The sequence below is a fragment of the Pleurodeles waltl genome, chromosome 7 (assembly GCF_031143425.1).
Source record: "Pleurodeles waltl isolate 20211129_DDA chromosome 7, aPleWal1.hap1.20221129, whole genome shotgun sequence".
Classification (NCBI taxonomy): domain Eukaryota; kingdom Metazoa; phylum Chordata; class Amphibia; order Caudata; family Salamandridae; genus Pleurodeles; species Pleurodeles waltl.
In genome coordinates this window covers 563985134-564001002 of record NC_090446.1, presented here as the reverse complement: position 1 = coordinate 564001002, position 15869 = coordinate 563985134, and positions in this window count along the sequence as shown.

Genomic DNA, 15869 nt, shown 5'->3' with positions numbered 1-15869 from the left:
CCAACATCCATATCGTGCCATAACAATGCTATGCAGAGGATATGCCACATGTCAACTACATTTAAGTGGAAGTGAAAGATCACAGACTGGGGCAGGTCCAGATTAGTAAGTGTGCTGCCAGTGCCATCAGCACACCCACAGCCAGTGATAGGCCTCACCATGAGAATGGATGTAGACGGAGGGTTGAGTAGGACAAGAAGATGGCAAATCACTAATTGGCCTAATACAATACTAGAGGAGATGATGCAGAAAAGTCCAATAACCCAATACTATACATGTGACATGCAGGTGGGCCATAGGCCTGGGAGAATGTCCATCTGAAAGACTGGAGCTATGGACACGAAACAAGATCACAATGTGAAAAGCATCACAAGGCAGCCATGTCACATCACTAATGCCACAACACAGACCCACTCATTGTACTCGGTTTCATTGCAGAGGAAGATGGATCTCCTGCGGATATGCCTGTCCCAGAATACCCTGATGACACGGATGACGAGCTGATAAACATTACCCAGGAGACCATCCAAGAGGTCCTTGGAACCCTCCACACCCCACCTTCAGTCACAAGGAGGAGCACAGAACAAGCAGCCATCACACAGGACCCACCCACCACCCCAATTGTAAGACCTGCCAGCTCCAATACAGCTGAGGACTCAGACGACACAGGCACCAGCTTTGAGAGAACTGTAGTCGGAGTACAGCTGGAGCTGGCCAACGAGGTGCGGGTGGGGATGCAAACTATGGCAACCAGCCTTGAGGGGGTGCACTCGTGCATGATGTTATCTGCAGATCAGGCTGCAGCCCTGCAAGCACTAACATCCATCCTGCAAGGACTACAACAAACTGTACAGGAATTCACCACTGCAGTAAGGGAGTTGCCACAACAACTCGCACCCCAAACCTTCCACTGCATGCACGAATGTAATCATGACCCCCTCAGGGCCGACCTGGCTGCCTACCATCGTGATGTGGCTGCTATTCTTAAGAATCAGCAGATCCTCCTTGCAGCAGTACTGCCCTTAATACCTTCACAGGTAGCAGCGACCGGGATGTCTGAATCCACGTCTTCTAACACTGAGGTGTGTGTTGCCCCTTCACAACCACCACCAACAAGGACAGAGGAGGCAACACACACATCAGAAGAAGACATGGAACAGATCACATTCACACGGAAGAGTACCCGGAAGCACTAGTTCCTGCAACATGGCCAACTATTACCAAGGTCCTGAGTTTTGCCAAATGCCAGTCTTACAACAACTCTACTCAATGACTGTTCTGCTAACCACTGTATATCTTGTCAGCCTGCCCAGTGAATGTCTCTCTCTTACTAATCGGCAAATCCTGTCCCTCTGCACTGTCTGTAACATCACCCCAGCATGTCAGTAGTATTATCTTCACCCCTTGTGTAGGATCACAACGTAAGATGTCACTAGAATGGACTCACAATCATGGACAATGTACATATTGCACTACAGCACTTTTGAATAAATAGCACTTGCACAACAATTCTGTCTCTGGGTAATGTGACACATCAACTGTGCAGTAGATAACTGAAATGTGCCTACGTTCAAATCATGTAGCTTGTCAATACAACTGTCCTGATACATCTGCACAGTGGCCAGGATTGCATCATACCCTGCCCTTCCTGAGGTTAATAACTGATGAAGTGAGAAACCACACACCATCATGCTGTGTTGGACAGAATAATGCTTCCTCAAGGGATATCTAAGTCATCAAATAGTGGCAGATAAATGTTGTCACCATGCAATACTAACACATATAACTGTGCACACAAATCTAAGCAAACACTACAAAACACTGCATGAATTAAGCTGTCTGAGTTCAAATCCAAATAGGTAATCATGCTGAATAGTGCCACAAATGATTTATGTGAGTAATGAAGACAAGAAGACTAGAGTGCTTACAAGAACTCATCTAATAAGGGGTCCCTGAACATCACACTGCAGTCAGACCTAAAACTGTTCCCCCAATACCAAGTCTTGAAGCACTCTTTGTGACGTAGAAAACATACTCATCAACAAAAACACTTTGTGATCCATGTTAACTGGGATTGGTGGTTGAAACGAATTGTGGATTCTTAGCAAGGTAGCTCTGGGTAGCTGCCATTTTACAGCTCAGTTTGGATTTGTTAGTAGCATAGGACACAAATGTCATAGAACAAATATCATCTACACTGATGCCAAGGCCATGATCAAGTAGCAGTTAACACATACTGTAAAGGGTTAGCTATATATTTATTAAAAGCTAATCACACAAGAGGAAACTGAGGGAAAAGTCATACCTACCCTAATCTAACCTGACTACTCATTACCCACAACTGTTCCTAACTAACCTAAGCTAAACTTACTCATCACATGTAACGAATTGTTCTAAACATCAACCCCTACCCCCCATTATGACACTAACACTAACTAAACTAACAGCCTATACTAACCTAACACTAATCCCCCAAGCCCACTAATCATGAGAACAAGGAAAGAGGAGGGAGGGGAGGGAATCATGTCCATTGCAAAAAAGAAATGTCTAGAGGTTGGCCCTCCGGTGGGTCCGCCTGATAGATTTGACCCGCCTTTTGATGTAGCTGACATCCCGGGTAAGATTGTTGACCCTCCTCAAACCCCGGTCCATCTTCCGTTCCAAGTCCCGGAATGCCGCTGGGTCAACAGTTGGTGCTGGTGCTGTTTGTGTACCGGCAGAGGTGCTCTGTGGCCGTGTGGAGCCTAGCCCACCGGACTGTCCTGCAGCTGTTGCACTGCTGGGGCCTGGGTGTGCTGCAGATGTTAGGACAACTGTCCCCGCTGTGGGTGGGGCCACCTGGGGAGAACCGGTGGTTGTGGTGGTGGTGGCTGTGGTGGGCAACGTTGGACCACCCTGTGGTGAAGCCCACCATGCTCCGGAGGCCCGATCTGCCTTGTATGTACGGCCCATCCTTCGGAACCCCGACTGCACCTGCAGGATGTGTCTGTACCTCATGGCCCGCCTTGCAAATTCATGCTTCTGGGCGGGTGTCATGTTCGCAGCTGTGAAGACAAAGGGCAACTATTTACCATAGGAACTGCATTGTGTGAAATGGCACAAGTGGGCAATCTGACAATACATCTAATGTACTTGTAACAGCTCATATCACCATACAGATCATTGAAAGTCTCAGAGGAAGTACATGGCAAGCCTGCCTACAAAGGTCATCTCACACATAGCACATCCAAAACCTACATGATGGGTAACAACTGGCAATAAGCTGCCATCAGAGTTCTGACAGTTGTCAGCTAACAATCATGCTGCACATCCTCCGCCTATTGCCTAGACTACATATGTCAGTGTATGTGATGATAAACAAAAACCACAAGGTCTGCTATTTGTAATAGGGCTTGCTAGTACAGTACTCATGTGCCATACCTGAGTGTGTACACTAGGTTCCAAACAAACATTCAAATAGTCAAAAGTATGTGTAACATACTGGTAGCATCAGACCCAGGTACCCTATTCACAAACCCATGCCTGTGTTTGAGGGGGGGGGGGGAGAACAACAAACAATTCCAAACAACATGCACACCCAGGAGTGTATAGAAAGCTCAACACGTGTTTGGCTCTACACACACACCACGGGTAAGGCCTATAAACAATTCGGAGTCAGCTAAACCTTGACCTATCCAAGCCCCACACATGTCAGAATATTCTGACCTAGGTCAACATCACATACTTCCAGTGAGGCATGACTTTCAACAGACACAGAGTAGCAAGAACACCCATGATCATGATTAGCATGCACACCTAGGCCTTTGCACTCTAGTTCCACACACTTGTAGTAATACATGTGGAAGTACATGCTACCAGAAGGTTCTACCTACAGTGTAATCAGTACATTGGTGAATAGGGAAGCAGCAGTCTTTTGAAAAGCAATTTTCAGTACCAATCTGGGAGAATGTGAGTCTGACATGCAGACTCAATCTGAGACGAGTCCCAGTGCAACTCTTATTGTTACAAGTGTATTCCACATGACTTACCCCAGTTCTTATAGCGGGCGCTACAGGAATGGACTACAAACCCTAGATTATACAATTGGATAAGCATTTGCCTAGTCTAATTTTTAAAGACTCAAATCCCACTCATGGAACAAGACTAATGATTGGGCAGCGCATCACACCTTGCTATGTGTTCAACCCACAGGAGTCCATCACACATCACCAGCAAACACAAAACATAACACACATGTTAACACTCACTGTAGGTGTCGGGGTCCTCAAATCGAGCCACCTCTCCCACTGTGTACGGTGCCGGTCCACCTGTAAAGCATGGAAGGAAGAATGTGCTCAGAATCTGTGCACTGACAAACAATTTCAATAACAAAAACAATGTGTAAGCTGACATAAGTAATGAAACCCTTTTAGACATGCTCATACTGCATGGAATATCTCATGGCCAACATTTACATAGGATGGGTCTCCTGCAATAGTTACACACAGTTCTACACACATGTAGTGGCCCTGACTGTCATGTGGTGGCAAACATGCACCTTCATTAGTGAGCAGCAACAATATTGGTGTGTATTAGTCTCATCATGTGCATCCAAGAGAGACATCCAAAGGCTGGTTACTTGAGGACTGCATAACCTGTCAAACAGCCTATGTGGTCATGACACATTTGTGACAGATAGGTACATTGTACAGAGGGGCAGGGACTTTGGCAATACCTCATGTTGTTACAGTTTCTTAATTTGATGTGTCCCAACAATGGTGATTGGCTCCAAACATAGATATTTGTACCCTTGTGCATACCTTTGGACTGCCATCCCTATTCGAAAATTGGCACAACAAACACCAAATACCTGTCTAAGATGTTAGCTGAGGGCACCTTACTCCTTTCCCAAAATGGTTCAAGTCCAGATTTGGCATGTATCCATAAAATATGAAGGAGCACATTAATCCCTAACAGGCATAGCACTTCCGTGAACGCTTTCCTTACACACTCACCAGACACACATGAGACATATGTCTGGGCCACATTGCTATCATCAATTGATGTGAAGGCAGCACTCATTTTCTGCATCATGTAGTGTTTCCAATGTCAGTCTAGCTATAGCGTCAACAAATGTAGGTATTATGTTAGTACATCTATACTTCACTGGCAATTGTGACCTGTAGAGTCATGAATGGCTCATATATTTTTTGGTTGTCTGACACAAAGGTGGCACTAAATTACATTAAGCAACAAGCATCCTGTAAGTTTGCAGCGCATGAGCTGCCTGACTGCTAACATTTGTGATCCTTCACATAGTGCATCAATTACCCTGTATGTTTCCGCAGCATTACACATACTCAGCAACTTAGGTGGCAGAATTTGTACCAATCATCTCATGTCACTACACAGCTTTTAATTGTGCACATTTACATGATCTGTACTCACCAACAGGGCCACCAATCATGATTCCCAGGTGGTCCAGCAGATCTCCCTCCCTGGAGATGAGGTCAGCCCAGCGGTGCTTCAGCTAGTGGTCATTTCTCTGGCTCCCATACACACGCACCAAGTGATGCCGCACCTTCCCCCACTGGACTTTTCGGGACTCAGTGTGATACCCCTGTTTCACCCTGCCCCCTGCCTCGATCATCAGTGGGAGGAAATGGCATACCAGCCATATGAACCCCCCCAACTCCTCCTCACCCATCCTGCCAAGACGTGGCCTACCTGACATTTCAGTTCAGAAGAGGGGAAAAGGTTGAGAAAAAAAAGAAGAAAGGCGAAAAGGGGGAAAGTAGGAGTAAGGAAATACAAAGTAAACTTAACAACTAAAAGAGCCCAACTATCCCCTATGTAACACTACCCACAACAGACTCCCACAAACAACAAATACACCACTGTACTGGACAAATGTAACTAACACACACTCAGACAGTATTATACAACAATATTTAAATCACAAACCAACAAGTAAGATAGCACACAGGACACAAAAGCACAAAATCACTGGACAACACTCTGAACACAGCCACACAGTCTAGAAGAATCACAGACTGCAAAGTGAAAGTGAAAGTACACCCACTGTACTGATTCTGTAAACAGGATATCCTATTACATCACATCCAGCATAACATGGCCGCTGTTTTTTTCGATAATGCGTCATATTTTCACGCATACAGCTTGTGCGTCATATTTTTCGACGCACAGGAGTGAAAATAATGCTGCATCCAAATAATATTAATAATTGGTAAATATTATTTGGATGCGGCATAATTTTCACTTACAGAGGTGAAAATTATGCCCCATCCAAATATTATTTACCAATTATTATATGCTGAATTCAGCAAGGGGTCATTTGTGTAGATCCTACAAGGGTTTCCTACAGAAAACAACAACTGAAAAATAAAAATATTGAAATTGAGGTGAAAAAAACATAAATTTTTCTCTGCGTTTTACTCTGTAACTTTTCCCTGCAATGTCAGATTAACGAAATAATATAGGGATATAATATTAATATAGGGATTGGTTCATGTTAGCCATGGGATACCTAGAATTATTATGTGATTTGGTGAAGAAATCAGATCGAAGGATACCTGATGTTTCCTGAAACGTAAACACAAGGTAGGAGTGTTATTAATGACAGGTCCAGAAGCTAAGAGGGAACCATCAACTGTATGAAACTGCTCTGGTATGTCCTTAGTTATCCAAGGGATTTTTTTTCCAGAGCCCATGTCTCATCTAGGTAAATACCACTGGCTCCACAATCCAACAAGGCTAACACACTCTCTTCCCGGCCGTCGGATAACTGTAAGGTGATGGGCAAAAGGAAAAGAGCTGTTATTTCTTCTCTGGAGGAACAAATAGAAGGTATCTCCGAACATCCCGTCCTCTCCCTTCTCACAGAGGACGGGAGTTGGCGTTTCCCAAAGACTTTGAAGGACGAATGGGGCAGGTACGAATTAGATGACCAGAAGCACCACAGTAAAGACACAGGGCCATATTTATACTTTTTGACGCAAAACTGCACTAATGCAGTTTTGCGTAAAAAAAATTCGCACGAGCTAACGCCATTATTGTGCGTCGTGCGGGCGTCAAATTTATACTTTGACGCACGGCGGCACAAATCAAAGGTGTGAGTCTTTTTTTTTACGCACACCGCAGCGGCAAGTCGCAAAGCAAAATGACGCAAACGCGATGTAATTCGCTTTACGACTGCGCACAACGTATATGCGGTGTTTTTTGACGCAATTGCGCCAAAAATCTCCACAAACACAGTCATTGCATCAGAGGAGAGCCAAAATGGATCCTAGATGTCCCAACAGACCCCAGGAAGAGGACAACAGACCAGGAACCAGCCAGGAGGACCCACACAACAACCAGGACACCTCAAAGAAGAAAATAAAGTGTTGCTTCAGTGCAGAGGAGCAGGAAATTCTGGTCAAAGAGGTGACGGAACACCAGCACCAACTGTTTGTCACATCAAAATTGTCCATTAGTAGGAGAGAGGCCATATTGCAACAAATTGTTGACAAGATCAACAGTGTGGCAGAAGTACGCAGAACAGTCATTGAGTGCAAGAAACGCTGGCATGACTGCAAGCGCAGTACCAAGGAAAAGATGGCCAGGAACAGGAAGGCAGCACTGCAGACTGGAGGTGGCAGTCCAGCACACCAGGAGGCCCTGGACCACATGGAGGAGATGGCCGCAGCCGTCATCCCTGAGGAGATCGTCACAGGGATTCAAGGACAGGAAGGCGCAGATTACCAGGAGACAACGTACATGCAGGGTAAGTCGCATGGGGAATTTACATGCACTTATGACAACTACAACTGGGGGGGATACTGACCACATAATGCATGGAAGTCATCATATACAAGGAGTGGCATGGGCAAAGGGGGATGGCATGGGAGCATGGCCTGCACAGACAGAAGCTGGGGCACACCATTACACTACACCATCAACAGTCCCATGGGGGCATGCTGACATGCCAACAATGGAGCAAAGGGAAAGCCACGCCAGGAGGGAAGGGCACAACGTCAAACTGACATCCCGGCACACGTCAGCCACCATACCTCCTACATTAACTAGGGCCCTAGTAACAACCACTAGCCATACTGATTACTGCAATGTAACTGCCACAACAGTTGCCACTACCACCTCTGCTCTGTGTGCAGCTCAAGTAGCCAATGCCAGTAACTTCCCCATGGATCATACACACCTAAATCAGAGGGTTGGGGATGACAGCTGCAGTGATCCCCTGAAAAAAGACAAAGGCCCCAGTACTGTCAACTGTCAATGCCCATAGTTGTCAACAACATCAGCCAACGTCAACAACAATAGGAGCTACACAGCACTAAGGACATACCCATGCTGCATATGTCAGCGTCCATCCTGTGCCTGGGTCACAATGTAACATCCCTATTGTCATACTGCTCAGACAACAGCATTGAGGGGCAGGACACATGTAACTGCTCACTGAAATACACCTGCACAGTCAGAGCAGGAAATAGGACACTACTACCATTATCAGGGCATCCCAATGTACCACACATTCACAACATCAGCTCTACACATTACCAATGCCAACATCCATATCGTGCCATAACAATGCTATGCAGAGGATATGCCACATGTCAACTACATTTAAGTGGAAGTGAAAGATCACAGACTGGGGCAGGTCCAGATTAGTAAGTGTGCTGCCAGTGCCATCAGCACACCCACAGCCAGTGATAGGCCTCACCATGAGAATGGATGTAGACGGAGGGTTGAGTAGGACAAGAAGATGGCAAATCACTAATTGGCCTAATACAATACTAGAGGAGATGATGCAGAAAAGTCCAATAACCCAATACTATACATGTGACATGCAGGTGGGCCATAGGCCTGGGAGAATGTCCATCTGAAAGACTGGAGCTATGGACACGAAACAAGATCACAATGTGAAAAGCATCACAAGGCAGCCATGTCACATCACTAATGCCACAACACAGACCCACTCATTGTACTCGGTTTCATTGCAGAGGAAGATGGATCTCCTGCGGATATGCCTGTCCCAGAATACCCTGATGACACGGATGACGAGCTGATAAACATTACCCAGGAGACCATCCAAGAGGTCCTTGGAACCCTCCACACCCCACCTTCAGTCACAAGGAGGAGCACAGAACAAGCAGCCATCACACAGGACCCACCCACCACCCCAATTGTAAGACCTGCCAGCTCCAATACAGCTGAGGACTCAGACGACACAGGCACCAGCTTTGAGAGAACTGTAGTCGGAGTACAGCTGGAGCTGGCCAACGAGGTGCGGGTGGGGATGCAAACTATGGCAACCAGCCTTGAGGGGGTGCGCTCGTGCATGATGTTATCTGCAGATCAGGCTGCAGCCCTGCAAGCACTAACATCCATCCTGCAAGGACTACAACAAACTGTACAGGAATTCACCACTGCAGTAAGGGAGTTGCCACAACAACTCGCACCCCAAACCTTCCACTGCATGCACGAATGTAATCATGACCCCCTCAGGGCCGACCTGGCTGCCTACCATCGTGATGTGGCTGCTATTCTTAAGAATCAGCAGATCCTCCTTGCAGCAGTACTGCCCTTAATACCTTCACAGGTAGCAGCGACCGGGATGCCTGAATCCACGTCTTCTAACACTGAGGTGTGTGTTGCCCCTTCACAACCACCACCAACAAGGACAGAGGAGGCAACACACACATCAGAAGAAGACATGGAACAGATCACATTCACACGGAAGAGTACCCGGAAGCACTAGTTCCTGCAACATGGCCAACTATTACCAAGGTCCTGAGTTTTGCCAAATGCCAGTCTTACAACAACTCTACTCAATGACTGTTCTGCTAACCACTGTATATCTTGTCAGCCTGCCCAGTGAATGTCTCTCTCTTACTAATCGGCAAATCCTGTCCCTCTGCACTGTCTGTAACATCACCCCAGCATGTCAGTAGTATTACCTTCACCCCTTGTGTAGGATCACAACGTAAGATGACACTAGAATGGACTCACAATCATGGACAATGTACATATTGCACTACAGCACTTTTGAATAAATAGCACTTGCACAACAATTCTGTCTCTGGGTAATGTGACACATCAACTGTGCAGTAGATAACTGAAATGTGCCTACGTTCAAATCATGTAGCTTGTCAATACAACTGTCCTGATACATCTGCACAGTGGCCAGGATTGCATCATACCCTGCCCTTCCTGAGGGTAATAACTGATGAAGTGAGAAACCACACACCATCATGCTGTGTTGGACAGTTAATGCTTCCTCAAGGGATATCTAAGTCATCAAATAGTGGCAGATAAATGTTGTCACCATGCAATACTAACACATATAACTGTGCACACAAATCTAAGCAAACACTACAAAACACTGCATGAATTAAGCTGTCTGAGTTCAAATCCAAATAGGTAATCATGCTGAATAGTGCCACAAATGATTTATGTGAGTAATGAAGACAAGAAGACTAGAGTGCTTACAAGAACTCATCTTATAAGGGGTCCCTGAACATCACACTGCAGTCAGACCTAAAACTGTTCCCCCAGTACCAAGTCTTGAAGCACTCTTTGTGACGTAGAAAACATACTCATCAACAAAAACACTTTGTGATCCATGTTAACTGGGATTGGTGGTTGAAACGAATTGTGGATTCTTAGCAAGGTAGCTCTGGGTAGCTGCCATTTTACAGCTCAGTTTGGATTTGTTAGTAGCATAGGACACAAATGTCATAGAACAAATATCATCTACACTGATGCCAAGGCCATGATCAAGTAGCAGTTAACACATACTGTAAAGGGTTAGCTATATATTTATTAAAAGCTAATCACACAAGAGGGAAAAGTCATACCTACCCTAATCTAACCTGACTACTCATTACCCACAACTGTTCCTAACTAACCTAAGCTAAACTTACTCATCACATGTAACGAATTGTTCTAAACATCAACCCCTACCCCCCATTATGACACTAACACTAACTAAACTAACAGCCTATACTAACCTAACACTAATCCCCCAAGCCCACTAATCATGAGAACAAGGAAAGAGGAGGGAGGGGAGGGAATCATGTCCATTGCCAAAAAGAAATGTCCAGAGGTTGGCCCTCCGGTGGGTCCGCCTGATAGATTTGACCCGCCTTTTGATGTAGCTGACATCCCGGGTAAGATTGTTGACCCTCCTCAAAACCCGGTCCATCTTCCGTTCCAAGTCCCGGAATGCCGCTGGGTCAACAGTTGGTGCTGGTGCTGTTTGTGTACCGGCAGAGGTGCTCTGTGGCCGTGTGGAGCCTAGCCCACTGGACTGTCCTGCAGCTGTTGCACTGCTGGGGCCTGGGTGTGCTGCAGATGTTAGGACAACTGTCCCCGCTGTGGGTGGGGCCACCTGGGGAGAACCGGTGGTTGTGGTGGTGGTGGCTGTGGTGGGCAACGTTGGGCCACCCTGTGGTGAAGCCCACCATGCTCCGGAGGCCCGATCTGCCTGGTATGTACGGCCCATCCTTCGGAACCCCGACTGCACCTGCAGGATGTGTCTGTACCTCATGGCCCGCCTTGCAAATTCATGCTTCTGGGCGGGTGTCATGTTCGCAGCTGTGAAGACAAAGGGCAACTATTTACCATAGGAACTGCATTGTGTGAAATGGCACAAGTGGGCAATCTGACAATACATCTAATGTACTTGTAACAGCTCATATCACCATACAGATCATTGAAAGTCTCAGAGGAAGTACATGGCAAGCCTGCCTACAAAGGTCATCTCACACATAGCACATCCAAAACCTACATGATGGGTAACAACTGGCAATAAGCTGCCATCAGAGTTCTGACAGTTGTCAGCTAACAATCATGCTGCACATCCTCCGCCTATTGCCTGGACTACATATGTCAGTGTATGTGATGATAAACAAAAACCACAAGGTCTGCTATTTGTAATAGGACTTGCTAGTACAGTACTCATGTGCCATACCTGAGTGTGTACACTAGGTTCCAAACAAACATTCAAATAGTCACAAGTATGTGTAACATACTGGTAGCATCAGACCCAGGTACCCTATTCACAAACCCATGCCTGTGTTTGAGGGGGGGGAAGAACAACAAACAATTCCAAACAACATGCACACCCAGGAGTGTATAGAAAGCTCAACACATGTTTGGCTCTACACACACACCACGGGTAAGGCCTATAAACAATTCGGAGTCAGCTAAACCTTGACCTATCCAAGCCCCACACATGTCAGAATATTCTGACCTAGGTCAACATCACATACTTCCAGTGAGGCATGACTTTCAACAGACACAGAGTAGCAAGAACACCCATGATCATGATTAGCATGCACACCTAGGCCTTTGCACTCTAGTTCCACACACTTGTAGTAATACATGTGGAAGTACATGCTACCAGAAGGTTCTACCTACAGTGTAATCAGTACATTGGTGAATAGGGAAGCAGCAGTCTTTTGAAAAGCAATTTGCAGTACCAATCTGGGAGAATGTGAGTCTGACATGCAGACTCAATCTGAGACGAGTCCCAGTGCAACTCTTATTGTTACAAGTGTATTCCACATGACTTACCCCAGTTCTTATAGCGGGCGCTACAGGAATGGACTACAAACCCTAGATTATACAATTGGATAAGCATTTGCCTAGTCTAATTTTTAAAGACTCAAATCCCACTCATGGAACAAGACTAATGATTGGGCAGCGCATCACACCTTGCTATGTGTTCAACCCACAGGAGTCCATCACACATCACCAGCAAACACAAAACATAACACACATGTTAACACTCACTGTAGGTGTCGGGGTCCTCAAATCGAGCCACCTCTCCCACTGTGTACGGTGCCGGTCCACCTGTAAAGCATGGAAGGAAGAATGTGCTCAGAATCTGTGCACTGACAAACAATTTCAATAACAAAAACAATGTGTAAGCTGACATAAGTAATGAAACCCTTTTAGACATGCTCATACTGCATGGAATATCTCATGGCCAACATTTACATAGGATGGGTCTCCTGCAACAGTTACACACAGTTCTACACACATGTAGTGGCCCTGACTGTCATGTGGTGGCAAACATGCACCTTCATTAGTGAGCAGCAACAATATTGGTGTGTATTAGTCTCATCATGTGCATCCAAGAGAGACATCCAAAGGCTGGTTACTTGAGGACTGCATAACCTGTCAAACAGCCTATGTGGTCATGACACATTTGTGACAGATAGGTACATTGTACAGAGGGGCAGGGACTTTGGCAATACCTCATGTTGTTACAGTTTCTTCATTTGATGTGTCCCAACAATGGTGATTGGCTCCAAACATAGATATTTCTACCCTTGTGCATACCTTTGGACTGCCATCCCTATTCGAAAATTGGCACAACAAACACCAAATACCTGTCTAAGATGTTAGCTGAGGGCACCTTACTCCTTTCCCAAAATGGTTCAAGTCCAGATTTGGCATGTATCCATAAAATATGAAGGAGCACATTAATCCCTAACAGGCATAGCACTTCCGTGAACGCTTTCCTTACACACTCACCAGACACACATGAGACATATGTCTGGGCCACATTGCTATCATCAATTGATGTGAAGGCAGCACTCATTTTCTGCATCATGTAGTGTTTCCAATGTCAGTCTAGCTATAGCGTCAACAAATGTAGGTATTATGTTAGTACATCTATACTTCACTGGCAATTGTGACCTGTAGAGTCATGAATGGCTCATATATTTTTTGGTTGTCTGACACAAAGGTGGCACTAAATTACATTAAGCAACAAGCATCCTGTAAGTTTGCAGCGCATGAGCTGCCTGACTGCTAACATTTGTGATCCTTCACATAGTGCATCAATTACCCTGTATGTTTCCGCAGCATTACACATACTCAGCAACTTAGGTGGCAGAATTTGTACCAATCATCTCATGTCACTACACAGCTTTTAATTGTGCACATTTACATGATCTGTACTCACCAACAGGGCCACCAATCATGATTCCCAGGTGGTCCAGCAGATCTCCCTCCCTGGAGATGAGGTCAGCCCAGCGGTGCTTCAGCTAGTGGTCATTTCTCTGGCTCCCATACACACGCACCAAGTGATGCCGCACCTTCCCCCACTGGACTTTTCGGGACTCAGTGTGATACCCCTGTTTCACCCTGCCCCCTGCCTCGATCATCAGTGGGAGGAAATGGCATACCAGCCAAATGAACCCCCCCAACTCCTCCTCACCCATCCTGCCAAGACGTGGCCTACCTGACATTTCAGTTCAGAAGAGGGGAAAAGGTTGAGAAAAAAAAGAAGAAAGGCAAAAAGGGGGAAAGTAGGAGTAAGGAAATACAAAGTAAACTTAACAACTAAAAGAGCCCAACTATCCCCTATGTAACACTACCCACAACAGACTCCCACAAACAACAAATACACCACTGTACTGGACAAATGTAACTAACACACACTCAGACAGTATTATACAACAATATTTAAATCACAAACCAACAAGTAAGATAGCACACAGGACACAAAAGCACAAAATCACTGGACAACACTCTGAACACAGCCACACAGTCTAGAAGAATCACAGACTGCAAAGTGAAAGTGAAAGTACACCCACTGTACTGATTCTGTAAACAGGATATCCTATTACATCACATCCAGCATAACATGGCCGCTGTTTTTTTCGATAATGCGTCATATTTTCAAGCATACAGCTTGTGCGTCATATTTTTCGACGCACAGGAGTGAAAATAATGCTGCATCCAAATAATATTAATAATTGGTAAATATTATTTGGATGCAGCATAATTTTCACTTACAGAGGTGAAAATTATGCCCCATCCAAATATTATTTACCAATTATTATATGCTGAATTCAGCAAGGGGTCATTTGTGTAGATCCTACAAGGGTTTCCTACAGAAAACAACAACTGAAAAATAAAAATATTGAAATTGAGGTGAAAAAAACATAAATTTTTCTCTGCGTTTTACTCTGTAACTTTTCTCTGCAATGTCAGATTAACAAAAGCAATATACCGTTACGTCTGCTAGACTCCTCTGGTTGCGGGGATATATAGGGCTTGTAGGTTCATCAAGAACCCGAGGAACCCAGAGCCAATAAATGAGCTGCACCCTGCAGTGCGTTTTCATTCTATACCGGGTATACAGCAATACATTTGCTGAAATATAAAGAGTAAAAAATTGCTATCAAGAAAACCTTTGTATTTCCAAAAAGGGCAAAAGATAAGGTGTTGAGGAGCAGTGGTTATTTGCACATCTCTGAATTCCGGGGTGACCATACTAGCATGTGAATTACAGGGCATTTCTCAAATAGATGGCTTTTTTACACACTCTCCTATATTTGGAAGGAAAAAATATAGAGAAAGACAAGGGACAATAACACTTGTTTTGCTAATCTATGTTCCCCCAAGTCTCCCGATAAAAATGATACCTCACTTGTGTGGGTAGGCCTAGCGCCCGCGACAGGAAATGCCCCAATGCGCAACGTGGACACATCCAATTTTTTTAAAAAGAAAACAGAGGTGTTTTTTGCAAAGTGCCTACCTGTAGATTTTGGCCTCTAGCTCAGCCGGCACCTAGGGAATCCTACCAAACCTGTGCATTTCTGAAAACTAGAGACCTAGGGGAATCCAAGATGAGGTGCCTTGCGGGGCTCGGACCAGGTTCTGTTACCCAGAATCCTTTGCAAACCTCAAAATTTGGCTAAAAAAACACATGTTCCTCACATTTCTGTGGCAGAAAGTTCTGGAATCTGAGAGGAGCCACAAATTTCCTTCCACCCAGCGTTCCCCCAAGTCTCCCGATAAAAATGATACCTCACTTGTGTGGGTAGGCCTAGCGCCCACGACAGGAAATG